The 16908-nt window shown below is 38.1% G+C and overlaps 1 protein-coding gene across 1 annotated transcript in view; it reads left to right on the forward strand.

The window, feature by feature from the left end:
* Positions 1-16908, forward strand: part of LOC133538691 (CUB and sushi domain-containing protein 1-like) — a 1135806-nt gene that overhangs the window by 81982 nt on the left and 1036916 nt on the right. The gene's annotated exons all lie outside the window — the stretch shown is intronic.

The raw sequence follows: 16908 nt of genomic DNA on the forward strand, positions 1-16908 counted from the left end.
ATCATGATAACATGCGGAATCTCCCTGGGCAAATAATATGGTCTGAGTCCTACAGCTAACATCGCTATATTCAGGTCACAGTGGCGTTCTTTTATTGTAATATGACATGGATGACAAAATTTCTTATTAATAAACAAAGCAAGCCCCCCCCTTTCCGCTTGCCGTTGGTTCGGTCCCAGTCAGCGCGCACCATTTCAAAGCCGCTTATAGAGACGTTACTATCCGGAACATCGTCGTGCAGCCACGTCTCAGTCAAACACTTTAGGCTACACTCACAATATTATTTCTGACTACCGACAAGAACCGACAACTCATCCATTTTGTTTGCCAGAGAGCGCACGTTACCCATGACGACGGAAGGAAGATATGGTTTATATCTCCTTCGCTCCCTCCTCGCTTCAGCCCTCTTCTGTCTCGAGTGTCTCCCTTTCCTTCGACAGCCACGAGCACCTCCATTATGTTAGTTGCATTTATTTTTATTCATTTTCCAACATGAATAGGGAAGGTTGTTTGGTTTTTGTTATATAAGTAAATGCTTTGCTATTGTTTCAAGCAACATTTAAATGTCACTCATCTGATTTACTCACATTGCCCATATGATGTCAGCAAATCTGTATCATTCAGACACCGCTTGGTATTTAAGATGAATATGAAAGTACTCCGCGGTGCGATTCTTTATTAAACTCATGACGTCTCGCAGGCCACATTAAAGACACTAGCGGGCCGCAAATGGCCCGCTGCCTGTAGCTGGTATATACATTCATTCATTCTTGTGAATAACCATATGAATTACCCTATTTTTGCCTGCCCTAATTATTATGTATTTGTAAAAACAGATTTATCATAATACATAGAATATGCTTGAAATCAAGAAGATCTGTGAGAGAGTGAAGATGCATACAGTATATCGTTAATATAAAATTAAACGTGGGATGATTGTTGTCAACTGTATATACACTTTGTTCACAGTGTACTTGCTTCTTAGCCAAGTCACCTGGGGTTAACTCCAGCTCACCTGTGACACTGAAAAAAATTTGATTCTACCTAGTATGAATACACAGTAAATCCAAATGAATACATATCTGTAGAAATGCCATTTTGACCATATTTACAGAATCAACACCACACTTGTTTTTTATGCTGCTGCCAAATTTTGCTTTGTAACAAAATTGTGAGATCAAGGTTCAAGAATTAACAGGAGAGTCAGAAGTTAAAAAAGAAGGCTAAAAAATATTTTTAATCAAATAATCCTGAATGACAAATACCGGAAGACGTTTGCTTAGAGGAAAGTATGTGATTAAAGACTCACAATGTGAGCAGTTTTAATGTTGCTGTTACAGCAGTAAAGTTCCTTGGATGACCTAAAACACTTAATTTCCATAACATTTTATTAATGGACTCTTTATTTCTGCAAAAGTATTTCCTCCTGCAAGAGTAGAGTACTACCTGCTGGTAATCACAGTTTTCACTTGTGTTTGCTGTGCATAAACAGCTAAACTAACATCAGACATCTTTTAAGCCAATCCTGTATGTAAAAGTCACACATTGAAATTTTTCCAACTTCTTATAAGGTCACCAATGTCATTCAGGGTTCATCCATGCAGAGATCTTCTAGGAGTAAAGCATTAACAGACATATACAACAGTCAAGTGTTGTACAGTTTGTATAAGAACACGGAATCCTGCTCTCTGTGGTGTGAGATCGCCTTTACAGCAGGCAGAGCAGATACAACCGTTCAGTTGTTATTGTATGTAATATGTCTTGCATTGCCAGGAAATAGTTTTCTAATGCTACTCATGTGCATTAAATTGTAACTGCAGTTTAACATGTAAAACGTATTCAAAAAAAAAAAAACTCTACAAGGGATTGAATAGATTAATGTGACTCAATGCAACATCTTAAATAAGTATAAAATACATTAAATAGTATCGCTATCAAACAATTAAAATCAAAGGGTTGCCGTGGATTACTTTCGATTTATAACAGACACATATAATTAATTTTAATGGTATCTACTTTTGCATGAGCAAAAGCTGAATTTCATGTTTTTGCAAAAAAGAAGCGATATATTCAAAAATGTCAACAAAGTACTTGTTGCTTTTTCCTTTCAAAGGTGTTTTGCGTCATGAGCTGTAATTCTCGTGAAATATTCTCCCGTGACACTCCACTTTGAGGAATCGCTATGCTATTATATGGTTTTTGTCATGATCTGTGGTTTGGATCATGTTTTATGTTTTCTGTTTAAGACTCCAGTAATTCCTGTTTGCACTTCCTTGTTTGTTTTGTCACCATAGTTACTCATTGTGTTCACCTGTCTCTGATTAGTGCTCGCCCGCTTACCTGCTTCCCGAGCACTAATCAGAAGCAGTGTTTAAACCAGTCTTTGTCTGTCAGTCGGTCTGGTGACATTGCTAGTTTTTTTTACCCCAAAATTCATGCTGCTCCTTCATGCCATAGATCCGTACTAATTTTCCTTTCAAGTAAGTTTTGTTTATTGTCCACATTTTTGTCTAAGTTGTGTTTCCGCCTTGTGCGCGCCTTTTGTTTGTACTTTTTTGTAGCTTCTGAGTTAATGATTAAATCATGTTTTTTACCTGCACGCCATGTCCCGAGTAGTCAGTCTGCATTCCTGGGAGAACGACCCCTGCAGCAAGCTGCGACCCCACATATCTTGACAGAAATTAGTAACCATGGTGACAAAACAAACAAGGAAGTGCAAACAGGAACTAATGGAGTCTTAGACAGAAAGCATAACACATGATCCAAACCACAGATCATGACAGTTTTGGATCTGTGATTACAATTGCAGCCACTTTTGTTGCCGAGGCAACGTACTTACGTATGGCTGCGGTCATGAATAAGGGATTTTTGGGAGAGAATTGTGAACGAGGAAGTCGCAGACGAATTGCGGATTCAAAGGCCACCTCGACATTGTTCAAGCATGTGGGCCTCTATGAACCTGCGGGTCGCCCTCTATTGCAGGGAAAGTGCCGCCTCTCTCCCCATGGCCCACAAATTGGAAATGAACGTTTAGGTGCCCTGTGAACGTGAAAAAAATGTTTCCATCATGCTTTTGCAACACACTTCAATATCAAAACGTCTAAAAAAACAGCTCATGAGAGCATAAAAATATTTTTGCGATATTTAAGAGGTTTTTCGAAATATGGGTGTTTCCATGACCAGTTTCTTTTGCAATATTTAGGTTTTGCACATTTCTAAAGATAATGGAAACGCAGCTGAAGAGAGTTAAACAAGAAGGGGATCTATATGTACTTGATATTCATGCATTAAGCAGCTTTTACACCGTGTTCAAGTTAAGATGATGCGTTTAGAAACAAACATTGATCCACATTAATGTGCACCTGTTCCTCCTTTTGTGTATTTTAGTAAATCAGGCCTACGAGCCTGATCTACTAAATGTTGTGTGTATTAAAACACGGGCAAACTTGATAGTACATGCAAATCTTGTGAAGGATTGCACTTCTCAAAGGGGACCTGTTATGCAAAACCGAGTTTTCTTACCTATTGGTACCTGCTTATATGTTTTTGGATCCCCATACGTTCCAAACATATGTAATAAAAACCGTGGAGGCATTGCGGGGATATTTATAAAATAATCTTGCCTTCCTTCATACTATTCCTGTGAATTTATCCCGTGACGTAAGCAGACTTCTTCATATATGTTAGAAAATGATCCAAAGATTGTACAGTAATCCGACGCTGTAGTCCATTGGTGTCAAACTTGTTTTCATTGAGGACCATATCACCGTTACCTCTGCCTTCAATAACAGAGAATGGATATGCATAATAATGTTTTATCACCCCATAATAATATTATACAGGTGCCTATGTATTTGATTATACATTTTTTTAACATACAAATTGATGGATAACTTGCTGTGAAGTCAAGGTGACAAACAGACATTTGACTATTTATTTGAAATTATTTAAATAACAAAAATATTGTTATACATTAAATAGTAATACAATATTGCTGCATGATCAGATAATAAAGTTAAAGTTAAAAGTACCAATGACTGTCGCACACACACTAGGTGTGTTGAAATTTGTCCTCTGCATTTGACCCATCCCCTTGATCACCCCCTGGGAAGTGAGGGGAGCAGTGGGCAGCAGCGGTGCCTCGCCCAGGAATCATTTATGGGGATTTAACCCCCAATTCCAACCCTTGATGCTGAGTGCCAAGCAGGGAGGCAATGGGTCTCAGTTTTATTGTCTTTGGTATGATTCGGCCCGGGTTTGAACTCCCAACCTACCGATCTCAGGGCGGACACTCTAACCACCAGGCCACTGAGTAGTAAAAATAATAAAGCATAAAATACATGACATTTCATGCAATACATACATTTATTTCTTCAAAAATAGAAATGACAAATACACTTAGTAAGAACAGTGATGTGTTTTATTGAAACACTTTACTTCCAGGCTTTTGCGGCGGACATTAAAAGAAATGGCAGGCCATATCTGTGCTGTAGTCAATAAGCTCATTCTTTTTCTCTATGCTCTTGTTGTGGGGCAGACGAGCCCGTACATACACATGCATCTTTCGCTGTTGCCATTTATAATACAAAGTATCTTATAGTTTTAACTTATATCTGTCAATAGACTCCATATGGAAGCGCTGAAATTACAACATGGCTGACAGGGACAAGTGGAGCCACGTAAATATACCGCCCAAAAAATGACGCATCCTCGACAGAGGGTCAAAAAACAGCTTGACTTTTGACAAAAGAACCACTATTACATGTTATGTAGACCACTAGGAAGTGTTTTATATACAGAAAATAAATCATAATATAATCCCTTAATAAGTGAGCAGAATAAGAATCGCAACCCATTTAGCGTGTCTGTCAGCATGAATATTAAACATATGCTAATTATCAGAACACCCACCATACTTAGAGGAGAAACAGCAAAAACAATGATTTAGCACATGCAGTGAGATTTATCATGACTAAACTTGTTCTGCTGTCACTACATTGCGTCTTTACTTTAGTATGTCTAGAAAGGACGTGCAAACTGGCATTGTGCATAAAGGAGGTGATTACGGTGCAGCTCTGTTCTATGTAAGATTGTCAACATATATGAACCGTCAAAAATAAAAACAATATTTGACATCTTGTCTAAACTGCAATATAAATGTATCATTCTATAGCTGCTGAATGACGTAAAGAACTGATTAAAACAATACATTGATTTGTTTTTGTTTTTGCTGGCATTCTTTTTTAATTATGTTTATTTTTTCATAAATATATGGTAACATTCCTTGCAATATGCATTTTCTTGAGGCTGGAGTATGCCAGCGCATGGCTGCATTTACTGCCAGCATCTCCAAGGGCGCACCTTCAGCTTGTTAAAAAAGTTGGTTTTGTTGCCCAGAAAAAGTCGTACGTGTCTGCTGCATGTTTTCAAGCATAACAAAACGCCACAAGTGGGACCACGATAACATGAATGCACAGTGAATTAGTGTCTCAATGGTGAAAGACGCTTTTAAATAAGGCGGTCTGTACCACTTTTGCATTTGTTATCAATTTACTTGCAGTCTTAGTAGATCACACGCAACGTGCCCACTGATAGTACCAGCTATGATATTGGAATCTTAGTAGATCAGGCCCTATGTCCGTTAACTGTTTAGTCGTGTTTTTTTTTCCTGTATCAAAATTTCCCATTAAGAATACTAACCTGGTATTTAGCATATTCCATAATTACTTATTTGTTTCTGCAGCCTGCAATAACGCTACTTTCACAAACGTAATGCATTACCAGAGACATTGCAGTGATTTTTTGGGGGGATATTCTGCACTGCAGATGGCTTGATTGTGTTTTTTTTTTTAATCAGACGAGATTAATGATGATGATGGATTAATTAACTTTAACATGTTAATTGACAGCCCTTCTATCTTGTACATACACAGTATCTAACATGCGTCAATGTATTCAGTTGCAATCCCCCACCCATGCTGATTTTGATATATACAACTCAGCAACATTAAATTAATGGATAAATGGACTGATAGAAGGATACACTCAAACGAGGTGTACTTCCTCCTCCCATCCATGCAAAAATGCTGTGTCAGCATTTGTTAACCAACAGCACTTTGACAGTGCATGCATCCGCCAAGAACCAACCATAGTGCTCAGATCAGGACTTTACTTTCAAGTTTCTCGTCAGTATGGCATCAATCGAACTGTACATCAGTAACATAATGGTGCCACCCATCTAATCGTCACCCCCCCATGAACCAGAAAGTATTCTGCTAACTCACAAACAGATGGAAAAAAAACCCAAAAACAAACACAACTTCACATTTATACATACAGTATTGAATTGTTTTTTTTTACATCTAACAAAATAACAAATAGAAGAAACATGACCCTAGTGAACAAATAAAATTAATGGATTAGGCAAAGAGAGGTCAAACAATGCACATATGATGTAGTTTTAGAAACTGTTCAAACTCAAAGTGTTTGTAAAGTAAACAATCAATCAATCAATCAATGTTTATTTATATAGCCCTAAATCATAAGTGTCTCAAAGGGCTGCACAAACCACAGCGACATCCTCGGTAGAGCCCACATAAGGGCAAGGAAAAACTCACCCCAGTGGGATGTTGACAATGATGACTATAGAAAGCTTGGGCAACCCCCCCAGGGGACCGAAAGCAATGGATGTTGAGCGGGTCTAACATGATATTGAGAAAGTTCAATCCATAGTGGATCTAACATAACCGTGAGAGTCCAGTCCAAAGTGGATCCAATATAGCAGCGAGAGTCCCGTCTAAAGTGGAGCCAGCAGGGAACCATCCCAAGCGGAGACGGATCAGCAGCGCAGAGATGTCCCCAGCCGATACACAGGTGAGCGGTCCATCCTGGGTCCCAACTCTGGACGAGCGGTCCATCCTGGGTCCCGACTCTGGACAGCCAGTACTTCATCCATGGCCACCGGACCGGACCCCCTCCACAAGGGAGAGGGGGACAGAGGAGAAAAAGAAAAGAAATGGCAGATCAACTGGTCTAAAAAGGGAGTCTATTTAAAGGCTAGAGTATACAAATGAGTTTTAAGACGAGACTTAAATGCTTCTAATGAGGTAGCATCTCGAAATGTTACCGGGAGGGCATTCCAGAGTACTGGAGCCTGAATGGAAAACCCTCTATGGCCCGCAGACTTTTTTTGGGCTCTGGGAATCACTAATATGCCGGAGTCCTTTGAACGCAGATTTCTTGCCGGGACATATGGTACAATACAATCCGCAAGATAGGCTGGAGCTAGACCGTGTAGTATTTTATACCCCCCCACCCATTTTCTACCGCTTATTCCTTTTTGGGGTCACAGGGGGCGCTGGCGCCTATCTCAACTACAATCGGGCGGAAGGCGGGGTACACCCTGGACAAGTCGCCACCTCATAAGTGCACAGGAAGCCAGTGCAGCTGTGCCAGTATAGGCGTGATATGATCAAACTTTCTTGTTCTTGTCAAAAGTCTAGCTGCCGTATTTTGTACCAACTGTAATCGTTTAATGCTACACATGGGGAGACCCGAAAATAATACGTTACAGTAATCGAGACGAGACATAACAAAAGCATGGATAATGATCTCAGCATCGTTACTGGACAAAATGGAGCGAATTTTAGCGATATTACGGAGATGAAAAAAGGCCGTTTTAGTAACGCTTTTAATGTGTGACTCAAACGAGAGAGTTGGGTCGAAGATAATACCCAGATTCTTTACCGAGTCGCCTTGTTTAATTGTTTAACTTGGACAGGAAAGGAGACATAAATTGCACTGAAACAAAGAAAGGGGTGCGATTCAATAAACTTCCTAGTTCTTTTCAGACATGTTGGAATTTCAAACTGTAATTATGTGTGTATTTATGTATTTGTGTTTAAATATGTTTTTTAAGGGGAACTGTGTTTTTTTCCAGAAAGTTTATATACCATTCACAATCCTTATGTAAGACAAGCACATACAGTCAAGAAAATAAGTATTTGAACACCCTGCTATTTTGCAAGTTCTCCCACTTAGAACTCATGGAGGGGTCTGAAATGTTCACAGTAGGTGCATGTCCACTGTATGAGAGATAACCTAAAAAGAAAAATCCAGAAATCACAATCAATGATATTTTCATTGATTTACCGATAGTTTTTCCCTTTTTTTGTTGTCTTCTTCTCATATACATACTTACCGTACTCAACAAGATACTGTCATGACTTTTATCAACCATTATGTAGAGCGTCTACTAAGGAATGTGTCTTTGAATATAGAGGACCCTCTCTTTGGAATAAACTGACACCAACTTTTCAATCTACAACTACATTGTATTCTTTTACAAAACAACCATTGAAGGCTACATTGTTCTGAAGTGAAATTTGAAGAGTATGTTATCTGATGTTTTATTTCTTGCTCTTCTGAAAATGGTGACGTTTTGAAGGATTTGCCTTTTCAAAGCTGTTTTTTCTTTACATTGTATATTGGGATTTTTTTTCTGTGTGTGTGTGTGCAAACAAAACAACACCACGTAACGACCATAACTACACCTCATGGCAGACTTAATGGGAGACAACGCGGTTACTTTGGGACAAATTATTATATATATTTTATTTTTGAGCCTGAAAATACAGAGGATGAGCCAGGTATTTTAGAAGCTGAATAATAAGCAGATCCAGCAGGTAGCAATGTTGCAAAGTTCCAAACAAGAAATGCGAACTACGAACATGATAATAATAGTAACAATAATAAAACAATCACTTACTGTACAATGCCTGTTTCAGTGGGATGCCGACTGATGGGATGTCAATGTTTTCCCATTTAGATAAAGAATTAGGCAAAATCTTCAGCAAGGTAAAAAAAAAAAAGTGTATTTTTGTGTATTTCTTACCATCTCCAGGTCAAAGTTGAATGTCAAAGTTGACCAAGACCTCAGTTTATGGCCACAAACTTATACCATACAAGTGAGAGACATGATTTATAATCTAAAATTACATTTTACCAATTTAGAGGTGATGCAGCAGCTCATCTGCTCAGTTTGTCAATAGCTGCATAAGCTGTGTAGTCGGTGATCAACGGGCCACGGAAATTTGTGCCTCGCCGTTAGCGCTTATACTAGCAATATCGCTAACACTCGGTTTATATTCAGGTCTCAACATGTAAATAGGGTATTGTTGGCGGTATTTGGATGTTTTATTAGAGGGCTTATCAGGCACAATAGATGACTTTCATTAATTAGCTGCATTGTTAGCTACCTTGTACTTGCCATACATTACAAATGGGAATGCATAAAATAAAGAACAACATATGAGTTCTTGTGTTTCATAGGGATTGCGAATGATAGGCAAAAATCTGAAAAAATATATGCTATATACTAGGGCTGTGAATCTTTGGGTGTCCCACGATTCGATTCAATATCGATTCTTGGGGTCACGATTCGATAATATATCGATTTTTTGATTCGATTCGATTCTCGATTCAAAAACGATTTTTTCCCCAATTTAAAAGGATTCTGTATTTATTCAATACATAGGATTTCAGCAGGATCTACCCCAGTCTGCTGACATGCTAACAGAGTAGTAGATTTTTGTAAAAAGCTTTTATAATTGTAAAGGATAATGTTTTATCAACTGATTGCAATAATGTAAATTTGTTTTAACTATTAAACAAACCAAAAATATGACTTATTTTATCTTTGTGAAAACATTGGACACAGTGTGTTGTCAAGCTTATGAGATGCGATGCAAGTGTAAGCCACTGTGACACTATTGTTCTTTTTTTTTATTTTTATAAATGTCTAATGATAATGTCAATGAGGGATTTTTAATCACTGCTATGCTGAAATTATAACTAATATCGATACTGTTGTTGATAATATTAATTTTTGTTTCACTACTTTTGGTTTGTTCTGTCGTCTTTGTGTCTCCTCTCAATTGCTCTGTTTATTGCAGTTCTGAGTGTTGCTGGGTCAGGTTTGGTTTTGGAATTGGATTGCATTGTTATGGTATTGCTGTTTAGTGGTTTGTTGGATTGATTAAAAAAAATAAAATAAATAAAATTATCAAAAAAAAAAATCGATTTTTAAAAAAATTCAATCAATTCTAAATCGCACAAAATAAAAGATTCGATTCGTATTCGAATCGATTTTTTCCCGCACCCCTACTATGTACTATATAATATGCAGTGAAGTTTATTTCCGGCTGTGTCTGAACACAAAACTAGTGAAGATGTTCATCTTTAAGATGTATATTTCACTAGTGACCAGGGGCAGGCTTTGAGGGGTTTATTTGCATACATAAAAACAGCCCCAAAAACGAACTGCTTCCAGGTATTGGGTCAGTTGTAATACACTTGTCCACAACTTGTGGTAGTAGTGTTGATTGAGTGACACATGACAAGCTCAAACAATCAGAATTAAATGTCTTTTAGAAGTCTCTTAAGTGTAAACATGCTGAGCAAAGTGGTGCCAGTATGCGTCAAAAGACAACATTTTTACGCAAGTAAAATCCGTTTGATGAAATACGGCTTTGTCAACCGGGGTAATTAAGCAGAGCTGAGGGCTCCGTGTGTGGAGAGTAAGCTCACGCTATCTAATAAGGCACTGAAGCCACCCAAACTTAAGCAGCATCATGAAACAAAGCATCCAATGCTTGTGGAAAAGCTGGCGGATTGCCTTAACAGGAAGGAATATGGATTGTAATTGCAGAAAAAAGTGTTTTGGGTCATTGACTCTGGAATCCAGATATGTTTTAAAGGGGAACGGCACTTTAAAATGTTGCCCATAATTCACAATCCTTATGAAAGACGTGACATGAGTTTTTTATGCATTCCATCCATCCATCCATTTTCTACCGCTTATTCCCTTTCGGGGTCGCGGGGGGCGCTGGCGCCTATCTCAGCTACAATCGGGCGGAAGGCGGGGTACACCCTGGACAAGTCGCCACTTCATCGCAGGGCCAACACAGATAGACAGACAACATTCACACTCACATTCACACACTAGGGCCAATTTAGTGTTGCCAATTCGTAAAATCCAATAAATAAGCATCCAAAAAGCGCCAACCATACTCCATTTACATTTTCTGACTTGAGTATTAACCAAGTATGAGCAATATTGTCATTTTAAGCGTTAATGCAGATGAACTGTGTAGAAATTCGATATAATCGACTGGTGAGGTTTTTCCTTGCTTTCCTTGCTCCATAAATCATGCCTCTCACCTGGACAGTATATGGCTGAGGATGTCTTCCGACAAGTTGTAAAATACGTAAATATTAGATCTTATTTTAAATGTGCCTGTCACTACATTACATATGTACTTACATCAATATGTAAAACCCTAATGAAGGTGTTTGGATATTTTTTCAAGGGCTTTATAGGCAGAATTGAGTGGCATTCCATTGTAAACAGACTTTTGATCACATTTATTTAATCTTTAAAAAGCATAAAAACAATAAATAACATCCATCATCATGTCTCTGATAATGATTGTGAATGATGGGCAAAATTCCATAAAAAAGTCCAGTTCCCCTTTCAGAGCAAGCTACATTGTAGCCAGACAAGCAGCTCAAGGTAAAAAATGAGAAATATTCGCAACTTATTTTCATTTCATTTGACAAGGTTTATAGCTGCTAAACTGTAAGTAGGGTAGATGTAATGATTGATCACAATTACAATCAAGAGTGCTTTGATTTTATTATTTCAGTGTAAATATTTGAGTGGGCCTTAGGTCCCTTAAGTATTTTTTTAACGTTATTTTTGGTTTCATACCTTTTTACCTTTATTATGGACTATCTACACAGAAAAACACTGTGCTAAAAATGCAATTTTTTGCCAGCGGTTGTTGACGCAATCACTGATGCCAGGGATTGCAGCTTAAACATCTTCATTGCTAAATTTATTATAACTTTTTACGTCAAATACCATAGTTTGAACACCAAATAATAACTGATGCATCTTGTGTGTACTTTACTTTATTTGAAAGCATGTAAACTTACAGCAGTTATGTTAAATTATTATGCTTTGACTTGAATACCGGCCAAAGTTGTCCTATGCTGTGTTGTATCAATACAATTTTGCATGTTTCCCTGTTACAATAAGCACTCACTCTGTTGATAAAATAGGCATTATCCAGGGCTGTCAAAAGTCAAAAGTTAAATAAATTAGGTATCAATGAGGTATGTCAGATGTAATGACAATTTGCTTTGGCACCTATAAACACGAAATTAAGATACTTTTTTTTTCAAATTATTTTGCATTTACTGATATACATTTAATTGTTTGTTGCTTATTATTGTACAAATTTCTTCTTTCCTTTTCTGTTGCATTACTCGGTAGGAAAAGTTTGGACACCCGTGGTGTAGATGGTAAAAAATGAAAATCTTTAAATAGTTAAAATTGAAAACATTTAATTTGGAGGAAAACAAAATGTAATTTGTAAAAAAATAAAAATAAACCATACTTCCTAGAACCCTACATCATCCAGAGGTGTTCTGTTAGATTTGTTGTGCATTTTCCTTTTGATTTGACGATTTAACTTTAACTTAATTTTACCACACCTAGTGTGTGCGTGACTATCCTTGGGACTTTGAATTTAACTTAACAGCCTTGTATATGTTGCACTGCGCAAACCAGTCTTTTTTTTTAAAGAAAGTTAAGCCAAACTTTTGAGCGCTGTCCATGGCATTCATGAAACCTGCTTCTTCTTCTTGATTGGCAGCGGCTATTTCTCATTTGTTGGTGGTGGCCATATTTTCTCTTTGTCGTTCAGCTGTAATTTCTTCCAATCATAGATCGAAACAAAAAATTTAAAACAAAAAAAAATAATAATAATTCCGAGAGAAATCAACTGTTGACTATTTAGGATCCAAATTTCTGTTTTACTTTTAAAGCATATTTCTCCCATAAAAAATCATCTTGAACTCCAAATTTTGAGACTTCACAAGTACTGTAGTGGTAGCCCCCCATTCAATGTTGCTTTCCCGCTTCTTTTTTCCAAGTAGTCTATTTCTTTCTAATGCCTTTGTTCTGTCACAAATAGCCATTTCTCGAGCACTTCACTATTATTTGTCACAAGCCTTTAAGCAGAACCATTCAGTAGATATGACACAAAACCTGTTTAATTAGGTAACTCAATCCTTTGAAAATGGCACGTCTGACTGTATGTTGGAATATATGATTTAGTGCCTGCTGGTGCAATTAGAGGAAACCTACAACCGTGTTTTTAATGAGACTTTATAGGCCATGGTGAGGAATGTTAAGTATCGGATTCTCTTCATAATTGGGCGTTCATTGTGATGAACGTTTAGAAATGTGGACTCCTTCTGCAACACACTCCCCTAATCTGATGCACTGAATAAGAAACACAAATTAAACTCAAATTGTTCATATGTCTGTACTTTGAGTTAAAGATTTTTGCGGTAATGGATACTGTAACTGGAAATAGCCTAAGGAAGAGGCAATAGACAAGTTATTATTTTTTTTATTTTTACATTGTGTTAGAACGTTTCACATTTTTTATTAATTTTTGTCTTTATTTTAGATCAAACTTTTTCCACCAAGTACCACCTAAGAAAAAATGTGCCTTCGTAATGGCCAATATTAAAATACAGTAGCATAGTATGCCTAAGTACCCATTAAAAACAAGGCTGAGATGTTGTGGTTTGCAGGGGGAAGGTGACGGTAACAGACACCAGAGGATGTAGCTCTACAGATTTATTATATAATAAAACAATATAATATAAACTAAGGAAATGGAGTGTGAACAAGATCCAAAAGTGTATGTGGTCTGAGGCTATGTGTGTGATTAGCTGAGGTGTGTGTTACCAAATGTTGTGGAGAGCGAAGTAACACGGAAGTCCGTAGGGCAGTAGCGAAGAGACAAGATCCGTGTCCAAGGGGGGGAAGTCAAGGATTGAGGGAGGCAGTCAGAGTCCAGAGGGAGATCCAGGGAAAAAGTGAGACGCACAGCTCACTTTAAAGACGACGGAGGGTACTTCGGGGAGGACACAAGAAATCACGCACTGAAAACACTGATGGGTAAACACAGCGAGAGCAGGATTACATGAAGCAGGACGTGGCTTACTGTACTCGAACAGAAGACTATACTCCGGCGCCGGCATGCTAGGATGTCCAGGCTTATGAAGGCAGCTCCTTCATTACCGGCAGGTGTGATGATTGCCGGTGAATGATTGCAGCTGGCGGCTGCTGCAGGGCGGAGACGTGCGTGGCTCGTCCCTGGATGTGCGCGCCCGTGGGCGTGTCCCGAGGGGCGTGTCCCTAGGTGCGCACAGACGGATGAGCGACGTTGGCAGGAGTCTGAGCCGTAGCATGAGGTTTCATTTAACAAGTATATTTTAATATTGTTGGCCACTGTAACATAACACACAGTTATAATAATCAATTGGGTTTTAATATAGGAAAATAAAACATTGTTATTTAATAAAGTGATTCTTTGGCATACCACTGGATAAAGCTTGCACACCATAGGTCCACATACTACAGTTTGAGAGTTTTGTAGAGTAAATGTATTGTTGATCACAACGATTTATGTCATGTATTTTTATTGGGAGCATCCCTGTAAAACAGCTGTGGCCTTTACCTTCTGTCTAAAAAACAGATTATTTGAAGCATATTTTGTGTTTTATTTTTTTTAGTATCTTTCTTGGGCTGCTGCGTCTTCCGCAAAGTCTTCTGACACCTACCAGCTGAGGCACCTCACACCTTGAAAAGTACAGGTTTAGATTGAAAATACAAGGATCTTTTAATATATACATTTACAGTGGTACAGTAGGAAGGGTATTCATATGGCCCCAATATTTTGAGCTTACTGACACATGAAACGTGACAAATTGGCAGGGTGGCACGACCCATTTTAGCTGCCAGATGACTGTAGAGCGTTAAAAATCTTAAAATGTGATTTGTTGAAATTCCATCTTTGACCACAGCATCAGTTGCTATGTAGAGTGGCGCTTTCCATTATTTTCAGCAGACTGCATCGCAAAATGATTAACCCCCACCTTACTCTCACCGAGACCTACCCAGGAGTGGGGCCATATGAATCCTTTCCTATTGTACCTCACTTTATGAGTCTTTTGAGCTGCATCTCTGCTAATTATCATGCTTTAATTTTCAAGCAAACATTTGAGTTACAAGCATCCCCATCATTCGTTGACGTTGGCAAAGTGAACCTCGGAAGATCCGTCAAAACACCAGGTCTCTCTCACTAGCAGTAACGTAAAGCTAGACATCGAAATAACGTTGTTTTCCAACCGTGGGAAGGAAGAAGTGAGAGTGAAGGACAGTGCTTAAAAGAATTGGTGACATTCATTGAATTAAAGTAATAAAGGTGTAAGAACACAGCAGAGCGTGTAGTCGACTTGGCAAGACAGTTGGAGAGTATCACTGCCAGTCTACTGAAGCAGGCTGAATCCAACGACTGCCAAGAATGTTAAAGTAATATCTAAACAGTAGACATTCATCCATGCAAATATGAGAATGCTGCTGATGATGTGTTTGACAGCGAAGCAGCTGGAAGTCCACTCTTCAATGTAAATGCTGTACAAATGTATCACATTACTTCATAAAACTACTGTAGTAGTTGGTTGTACAGGGTAAGAGTTGAGGGGCAGGCAAGCGCCAATTAAAGTGATTTCAATTTGTTTCAACGGGAGACGTTGATTTGCGATATGAGTGTTTTGAGTTAAGCGCTCTGTTACAGAACCAAATAAGCTTGTAAGTTAAATTAATACAACTTGCAGAACTTCTTAGTCTTTTACTAAGTTCCTGTGTCATTTCCAGCAAAAATATACCAATTTATAACTAAAACAATATCTATTTTCTTTACTTATTGCAGTCAATTATTTTTGTAAAAAAAACTTTTTTAGTTTACACATTTTAGTATAATGCCACCGTAATGGAAGCATAATGGCACACACACACACACACACACACACACACACACACACACACACACACACACACACACACACACACACACACACCTCACACACACACACACACGCACGCACGCACACACATAAACACACACACACATACACACACACACACGCACGCACGCACGCACGCACACATACGTGTTTGGGTGACATATGAGGACTTATGACAAAAACGTGACATATGGGGACATGCCTTTCCAATGGTCCTACAGGCCTGGGAATCAGACGGTTAGTGAACCAGAATTTTAGAAACACAGTGGTCTATTGAGATTTTTGCAACTCTTTTGTTTTTTTCTGAACCTGATTTTTATGGTACATATGAGGACTTGTCAGGTTTAGGTGCCATATGAAGACCAGAGTGTTTAAGATTTCAAGTTTATGTGACATATGACGACCATGACGTCACAGAGTGTTTAAGATTTCAGGTTCATGTGACATATGATGACCATGACATCACAGAGTGTTTAAGATTTCAAGTTTATGTGACATATGATGACCATGACGTCACAGAGTGTTTAAGATTTCAAGTTTGTGAAATATGACGACCATGACGTCACAGAGTGTTTAAGATTTCAGGTTCATGTGACATATGATGACCATGACATCACAGAGTGTTTAAGATTTCAAGTTTATGTGACATATGATGACCATGACGTCACAGAGTGTTTAAGATTTCAAGTTTGTGAAATATGACAACCATGACGTCACAGAGTGTTTAAGATTTCAAGTTTATGTGACATATGATGACCATGACGTCACAGAGTGTTAAAGATTTCAGGTTCATGTGACATATGAGGCTAATGACATCAGAGACTTAACAAAACCACCTGAGTTGGTTTAGTTGATGTGTTGTCATTTTAAAAAATCCCAATCCCATGCTACTGTAATCTAAAACCAAGAAGAGTTTAAAAGAAACATGGGTATAAATGTAATTGTCGACTAAGTGTAACT

The sequence above is a fragment of the Nerophis ophidion genome, linkage group LG02 (genome assembly GCF_033978795.1).
Source record: "Nerophis ophidion isolate RoL-2023_Sa linkage group LG02, RoL_Noph_v1.0, whole genome shotgun sequence".
NCBI classification, from domain to species: domain Eukaryota; kingdom Metazoa; phylum Chordata; class Actinopteri; order Syngnathiformes; family Syngnathidae; genus Nerophis; species Nerophis ophidion.